This window comes from Callorhinchus milii, unplaced genomic scaffold, assembly GCF_018977255.1.
Source record: "Callorhinchus milii isolate IMCB2004 unplaced genomic scaffold, IMCB_Cmil_1.0 Scaffold86, whole genome shotgun sequence".
Lineage (NCBI taxonomy): Eukaryota > Metazoa > Chordata > Chondrichthyes > Chimaeriformes > Callorhinchidae > Callorhinchus > Callorhinchus milii.
The window spans coordinates 150,333-159,585 of record NW_024704827.1 but is presented as its reverse complement, the minus strand read 5'-3'; positions in this window follow the sequence as shown (position 1 = coordinate 159,585).

Genomic DNA, 9,253 nt, shown 5'->3' with positions numbered 1-9,253 from the left:
TCACACCAACATTTTCTTTAGTTTAAATATCAGTAGATTTAGTTTGGTAAAAAAAAAATTCAAGGCTTAAAACCACCTCCACGTCAGGGAATTCAACCCAGGTCTCCGGCGTGAAAGGGCGGGATACTAACCACTATACTAACGAGGATTCACACCGTATTCAATTCGCCCAAGGCACAAAGTACACAAAGTACTCTTATAAGAGTAATCCGGTTGCTAATACAAAAGGCTGTAAATTTGAAAACAAGAAGCGTCTCGAGTGTATCGTCTGTGCTTAACTGAGTAACAACGATAAGCCTGAATAAAATTTTCCGCAGCCACATCACAGCGTATTGTTCCCATAATCAAGTTTTTATAATTATAGGCTGATTCCGCTGTTAGTTTCAATCGCCAATGGAAAACCTTGATATTCCCCGAAAGGGAAGACATGTTGCAAAGGAATCAAAGAAATGGAAACCATAAGGAATGTAGAGCAGGTTCCCATTTTTAGTGGGACCACATTTACTTCATCTCATGGCTTATCTCTGCAGGGCACAATCTGCAGTATTTATTTTGCCGATGATTTAGCTCATGTTCGATGTTCTCGGTGTTTTTTGTGGATTATACAAACAAGAAGTCCGAATATATGTGGCTTAAAACAAATACACACACACAACGCGCACACAGCGACACACAGATATACACACAAGCTGACACACACACACATAAAAAACGTAGATACAAATGACAGACAATGACACACACACTCACAGAAACTTAGAAAAGCAATACACATATACAAATACACAAGCACACAGAGCGACGCACACACACACATAAGCACGATCGGCCTCCCAAAATAATACCAGGAATAGACAGCAGAAGGCGCTACCTTAGACAGCGCAGATCTGTGTCCGTGACACCAGATGCTCTGTGACGGGATAAGTTGTCACACTGGACTGATATGAACGGACTGTACTTGTGACATTACTGCACTGTAATTGATAATAGTAATAATAGTAATCCTTGCATTTGATATAGCGCTTTTCATGTCAGGAGGACATCCCAGAGCGCTTCACTGTAAAGTGAATTGACTGTATATTTGTGGGCATACGCGGCAAGCCAATTGCGCAAAGCAATGTCCCACAGACAGCCGTGGATTGAAAATGACCAATTTATTATTGTTTTTGGTTTTGGAGGGATTATTATTAGGCGTGTGGAATAAGGAAACTTTCCCAAGGTTTCGCCTTGCCTGGAATTGAACTCAGGTCTCTCACTTGCAAAGCGAGTGCTCTAAGCACTGGCCTCTAATGGTGACACGACTGGACTCTAATGGTGACATGACTGGACTGTAATACTGACATGACTGGAATGTGACTGTGATATGACTGGACTGTAATAGTGACATGACTGGACTGTAATGGTGACATGACTTGTCTGTAACCTTGACATGTCTGGACTGTAACGGTGACATGGCTGGACTGTAACGGTGACATGGCTGGACTATAATGGTGACATGACTGGAGTGTAATGTTGACATGATGACTGGACTGAGATGGAGAGGGAACGGCAGCGCTTTAGACTGTCAGCTCCAGTGTGACGTCAGTTACTGTGCATGGGTTGTCCACATTGTAAAGAGCCATACAGTGCCCATATCTGTACTGTACAGCAGTATTGATAAAGATTAATGCAGAAAAGAAAAGATGTAATTTGGCTCAAGTTTAACAACGATTAAAACGATTAAAGGTCTATCAGATATCTATAATCTACGGCATTGTTAATAGAGATTAGGGCTGTGATATATACAGCAAATCTGTAATTTTGTTAAATATTGGAGACGCATTAATTCATTTAGTTGCATCTTTTCAACTTGCGGTTTTCAGATGGCAGCGAGAAAACGCACGAGAGGTATCCCTGCAAATAATATACTTCTATAGACACTGCAAAGAAAAAATAATGTATAAATTAATGTATAAGATATGCTCGGATTGTTATATCTACATAAGTTTCTTTTCGAAAACTGCATGCCCTACATTTTCCAGTCGACTCACTTTTCACTTTTCAGTGAAAAGTGAAATGCACTTTCCGGCGCTTTCCCCAAAGCGCTGTGCCTTCAGTTTTTCTGTCTCCATTCTTTGGAAATCCATCCCACTGTCCCTCCGTCGAACATCCTTTCTTGCCTTCTTCAAAGCACATCACAAGGCACTGCTCTTCAATCACGCCTTGTTCCGCCTGCTAGCGTTATCCCTCCTGCCCTCAAAGAATTCCGATACCAAACCCTGCTCAGTTTCAAATACCTTACTTTACAGCGCATTGGGATTGTCCTTCCCAACTAAAACGCGCTATATCAATGTAATAAAAGAGCTAATTCATGATTTATATATGTTTTACCTACTCAAATTTGAGCAACGCGAATTGAACAATAGACTGCCCGGTCACATGACTGCCATCAGGGAAAAGCCCACCACCAGTCATATGTTCACTGACGACTTTCGGACAAAGAGAGCAACATGGGATTGTAAAGGTAGTTGACTTCGTGAACAAGGCGCTGACATCATGTTGTACGAGCAAAAATAATCAATGAGAAACTTAATAATAATTTAATTATACACAATGATATAATTCACATTGACGGATCACCTACACACAGTTGTGTTGTTCCCGTGAACAAAAGCTTGTGACATTTTGGACAGACAGGACTTGAAACCTAAATGTGTTGGATCGCCTTATGTCAATGGGGCCTGAAGTAAGACATACGGTTCTGTAACGTCTGCACGAGTATCGTTGACGCTATTGGAATGAGGCTGACTTGATGGCTGATTCCAACTTACAGATCGATGTTAATGCAAATTCCCAACCTGGTGACCAGCCAACCATTTCACTTACCCCGTAAATAATCAGATGAGCGTGTCAGTCACCCATTAACTAACCAGATGACTAGTTCACTTTACCAGTATCTAACCAGATATCAAGGTCAGATTTGGTAGAGAGAGCGAAAATTAGAGATGTAAGTGACCCCGATTCGAGTGGCGTTAGAGCTGCTGATATGCAAACAACTGTGATAACAGCGAGGAGACGTCGAATGCTGTCCTATCCAACAGACCCATACACACACGCGCACAAACTCACACGCATTGATCTCCACAAATACGACACGCACTCACACACACACTGAATCACACACGTAGACATTGACAAATACACACAAAAACATGCAAAGACACAGACACACTCATTCACACACTGACACGCAGACATACACTGACCTACATTCGCACTACCAGCAGACTGACATAAACAATCACATAGACGCTTAACCAAACTGACCTACACACACACTCATACATATTGATCCATGAATGCACCCGCATATATTGACACATAGAACCCAAAACACACACAAACACAGACGCACAGACACAGACACACACACAAGTGACCTGTGAGATTTGATGGTCACTTTGGAGGGAGCTTTCGTTTATCTCTGACCCTACCCTGAGAGTGTGGACGGGCAGTGTAGATTTCCAGATTTATATTCATTCACCAGAGTCACAAACAACTTTTGCTAATGAAATATTCTGACAATTAGAATGAATGGAAAAGCCACCACTTTGCTAAGCTCCTTCCTGAATTTCGTCTGGGTAACCGCATAAATACATGTGTTTGTGCAGGAACTCAAAAGCTGCAGCATGAAACCGGTGTGCAAGATAATATAGAGATGTTCACCAGGGACTGATTTGTAATATATTTTTGTAATCCTCCTATATAGGAAATATAGAACATACGGCATCCATAACAATATAAAACTGGTGGAAATAGAAAAGAGTATAACTATGGATTTTTTTCGGTTCTTCAATTCCGGATCACTGCCAATCGCATCTCGATTCTTCTCCCTATTGCTGTGTCCCCGTAATCTATTGCGGGCTCTGCTGGCCACCCATATGTGCCTGACAGTCAGGGCGTTGAATAGCACAATCATAACAAAAGGGAGAATTGGGGTTAAAATATAATTAATTGTGTCAAACGCTGCCCATGTTAGAGAAGTGAAGTAGCTCGCTTTAGGTTCGCACCCCCACGGTATATTATTAATTATGCACTGTGGTTCGATAATAAAACCCCAGGGAACGTTCTGCACCAAGCAAAGCACACTCAACACCGCTATCACTGTACAAGAAGTTTTTTCCGAGCAATATTTTTTTTTCAAATTTTGGCAACAGATGGCCACGTACCGATCAAAGGTGAAAGCAACAGTTATCCAGACAGAAGTTGCCGTTGTTGAAACAGCCAGGACCATTCGGAGTCCACACACAGGTGTGATGGACACGAACGAATTTGGGAAATAAGAAGGAATAACTCGATAGAAAATCACTGATGTGATAATCACCAATAGATCTGCTGTTGACATGGCCACCAGATATAGAGAGGTACATTTGGAGAGACCGCACCGCCCTCTAGACAGGATTGCAATCGCCACCAGGTTAGCTACAGAGAGAGAGAGAAAGAGAAACGCCCATCACAACAATACAGCCACTTGCATTTAAGTTATCCATTCCTACAGTTGATATGCTGCGGATGAATCGAAAGTAGTGGACTTTCTAACGGAACAACAGTCTCCTCTTCTCCGCATCTAAAGAAAATCTTGTGGATTCGATTCAATATGGCACAAAACCTGCCTCGCAAAGGTAGGAAGACAGCGAAAGAGAAAGTGAGACACACTGATATAGTCAGACAGAGAAAGAGACAGGTGCAGTGAAACAGAAAGAAAGAGACATATAGAGAGAAACATAAAAAGAGAGAGACATATACAAATACACGCAGACAGAAATATAGAAAGAATAACTGAGAGACAAATACAGAGAAAAAAGAGAGAGAGAAAGTCATAGATAGAGAGAGAGGGAGAGAAAGACCGAGATAGTTACAGATACACGGAGGCAGAAATATACTCAGACAAACAGACCGTGACACAGATACAGAGATATGGATAGAGGAAGGAAGGCATATAGAATAATAGTAATAACATTTGATTATGTGGATCTCGAATGCAGGATCTCTTGGTGTACGTAATCCAGTCCTTGTGTGAACCCAAGGGAGAAACAGTAGCACAAGGATTGCAACAGAAATTGTCAGAGCCTTCCGATCAAGTGAAAGGATAGAGGTTTGCACACACACACAGACACACACACACACAGATAACAAAAACAAGCAGGGAAAAACACACTCAGAAAGGAAGTACGCACTACATTAGAGCAATAGAGACAGATACAGATAGATACACACACAGACAGAGAGAGGCACATATGATTAAAGCGCGAGATACAAAGGCGCATACAGGCAGAGAAAGACAGGTGTAGAGATACAGGCAGACATATGGAGAGAGTGTGAGAGAGAGGAGAGAGAGAGAGAGAGAGAGAGAGAAGAGAGAGAGAGAGAGAGAGAGCGAGAGAGAGAGAGAGAGAGAGAGAGAGAGAGATTTCGGGTCAAACACGGAACGCACAATGACACCGCAAGATACAGAAACATACACGGACAGAGAGAGGCAGAGAAATTTACAGAGAGAGAAAGAGATACATGGAGACAGATATACAGGTAGACACAGAGACACAAAGAGACATCGCGATACAGGTGCACATAGAGACAGAGAGATACAAAGACCTCCACAGACAGTGAAAAAATACAGAGAGAGGGAGAGAGACAGAAAGACACACAGCAGGGACACGCAGTCACAGGCACCTGATCACTGGCTATATAATTGTTTCACTATTTGGGTAACTTTCACACTGTTTACCTTAAGTTTGAATTGTAAATTGTATATAATGGGATGAAACACAATTTGATTAATCGGATTTATGTGTAATTCTTACAGTTTCTTACAGGTGTTGCTTCTGAAATGGAAACACAAAACTGTTGCTATCATGCCGCCCTCGCTAATAATAATAACATTACAAAAGTAATAATGAAAAATCCTAGCCTGCGATTCAGCAAGTGTCTCGCTAACATGTCGTTGGTATGTCTTAAAGGGCGTCACATAACATCCTGTAAAGTGAAGTGATTGTAGATTTTGTAGGCGAAATGCGTCAACCAGTTACGCACAGTTTTACAATTTTACAATTTTACGCACAACGCCAGAAAACACCAGAAGCCAACAGTTTGGAACTGCCACGGCTTATCCTTCACCTCAATGAGTTTTTTNGGCCTACAAGCTGCAAATTTACGACTCAAAGGGAAGAGCAGTGACAATTGAGCGAGGCCAGCATGCACATATGTTTCAGCCCATGAAATAAAATAATAAATCCAGATGCAATTTTCGGATGTCTCGCTCCCTCTTTCTGTAATATATTTTAATAATACAAGCAGCACTATACAGAGTGAATGACAATTCATAGATCGCCAACTGGCGTCATCCGACCATATCAAACCAATTGATGAGAGCTTACTGCAAATAGTTTATTTGTTGGCACACGCTGCAGCTGAAGAGCTCATAAACAGCCGTCAAGTAAATTACCAACGTTATCCTGGATATTGTTGTCCACGACACCCAAATAAATTCCATTCACTTTTCTAATTGCGCCATAACATTTTAACATCTCAAGAGACAAGTCGGACTTTTCTTATCAAGTTGTTATTCAAATCACGGCTCCTCCAATAAATGTCAACGTACTGACATGGGGATGGAAACCACAATTTTCTGAGTGAGAGGTAAACGTGCTTCCAGCTGAGTCAGGCTGGAAACTTTAGTTTACTGCAAACCATTCCAACTAATGAATTGGTTATCCCTCGGAACACGTTCTCTCAGGCAGCATTCATGGAGAAAAGAAAATAAGTTAACATGTTAGGTCAACTACCTTTCGTCAGAATTACAGAACTATATTGATTTGGTTAAATCACTTGCCAGGAACTCCAAAGGCAGCGAGAACGGGATAGTAAATGTGTGTTATTCTGTGTATTAGCGCAATCGCCATCCTCGCAGAGAACCGATGGTACCTCGTCTCGGTACAGGCAGCAGCTCACATTAACAAGATGATGTTCAAGAGCAAAAAATACAGTCTGCTTTATACCAACGATGAACGCTTCATGGAGCAGATTTACGAAATGATCACGGTTTAGTTTCAACCATGTGGAAAACATGTACTCTCCCTTGAGCTGTGCCACTTACGTCAGCTATTTATTTTTCTCCAGCTTTTTGTCTCATCCACGCGGAAACTCATAGCCAAGATTTCCACATCAGTGAGACTGCACTGCGTGAAGGGCAGTATATCAATGTCAATTGTTTTTAAGGAAATATCAAAGCAGGTTGACAGATCCACGTGTGTCCTCATTTAAAATTTACAAATTTACAAATCTGGGTTCCTGACATACGTACAATTGTTGAAAAGCAGAAGGAACATCTATTTGCCGAAATGAGGACCTTGATTAAGCAAATGGTGATGAATACATTTGGCATATGCGCCCACAATATACAAAGTCACACCAATTCACAATATTTTCTGTGAAACACACTGAGATGTACAACAGCAAAAACAACACCTTCCATTTGTGTAACTCGTTCAACGTCGCTGGACAACAGTCAGGAATCAGAACTCAAGTTGATGGTTAGGAACAGGGCCGGTGGAGGGATCGTCGTATGGCGGAAAGAGAGTTACTGAAGATGTGATTGCGGGGAAGGGCCTTAAAGGAAGCAATGGAGATGGCGAGGTGCAGGGACTGTGAGATGGAGTTCCAGTGGGTGGTAGAAGAGAAGCTTATGGACTTCACATCAATGCTGTGGCTGTCGCGGCGGGGGACGTGTATTTCGCCAGAGTCAACCGAGAAGAGGGAGTGGTTCGAGGTCACAGAGGTTAGGGTAGCAAGGCTTTGAAGTTGAGCTCCAGAATTTTCAACTGTGGAACCGAAATAATGGGGAGTTGGTGGAGCGTAGATTTGTTAGATGAAAAAATGGGCTTTAGATTTTTGGATGATGTGCAGCCTCTGGGTGGGGGAGACCGTCAAGCATTGCGTTTGCATATTCAAAACCAGTATGAGATGTACGCGAGGATGAGGATCTCGGTGGCCTGCGGTAAGAGACGGCGGTGGGCAAATGCGGATCGAGTCGTGGCACAGATGTGCGGGATAAAGGACATTGCGGGTGAAAGACCATGGAGGTAGATGGAGCCCGGGCGCAGATGGAAAGAGCGTCGTTAGTGACTTTGACCAAGGCAGCTAACGTGCTGTGGAGTGCACGAAACCCCAATTGGTAGGGTTCATAGTGGGAATGGCGGGAGCGGAAAGCGCGAAGCTGGAACATGGCGTCTCGGTCCACATCCTTGGAGAGGAATAAAAATTCGGCGGAGGGGTGGTAGCTGGAGAGTAGTGAAGGGTCATGGAAGGTTTTTTGAGAATGGGCATGATGGTAGCTGGAAACAGTGGGGTGGGTATAGGTGGTGGGAACAGTGCCAGTGAATAACGAAAAGTTGGTATTGTCGGTTAAAAGAGGAGCCAGGAGTCCTTTCGCTGACTGTGATTTAAATCGATTTGAGGTGTCTAGAAGACGTAGTAAGGCAGTGTATCACACCCAATGATTATTATTATTATTATATGATGGCGAATGTCAATAATTTACCAGTGACTGGTAGATGTAGCAGGCTTATCTTCTGGTTTTGTTTTGTTCAAACTCTTTTATTCTAAAACACGGAAAAGGAAGCTCTTCCTCTTCAGAGCAGGCTCGGACAGTCGACAGGAATGATTTTTTAAATATCTAACAGCGGCCTCTCCTTTGGGAGGACTTCTCAAAAATCTTTATATCACAATACTGAGCAATGTCAATCGGCACAATAGTTTAATATGTGAGCTGCTGCTGCAATTAATCTGAGATGCTGTCATGGTCTACAAACAAGCACTGTTGCAACGTTTGCTGTTAATTGGAAAGTTCGTCCGTTACATAAGAGAATGGGTTGTCTTTCTTCAAAATGACCAAATTGAGTACTTCGTCGAGAATTTCCGAGGTTGTGTGTTTGGCACTCACGGACAGCATTAACTTTTGTTGTTTTGTCAAATGAGTTGCCTCTGGAGACAACATAGTGGTCGTGCAGTAGATCATTGGTGGTTGTGATCCATCCTCATTCAGTTCTATGCTTTACAAAACATGAATTTGATTTAGTTTCCGTTTAAGTGAAAACAAAATACCGCAAAGTGATACTGAACGTTAAGGCAGGAGCATGTCTCATGTTTTTGGAATATGGATCGAGATATGGTACCTCCCCCATAACTATTCCATTTTAAACCCTCTTTGTGTTTCGTC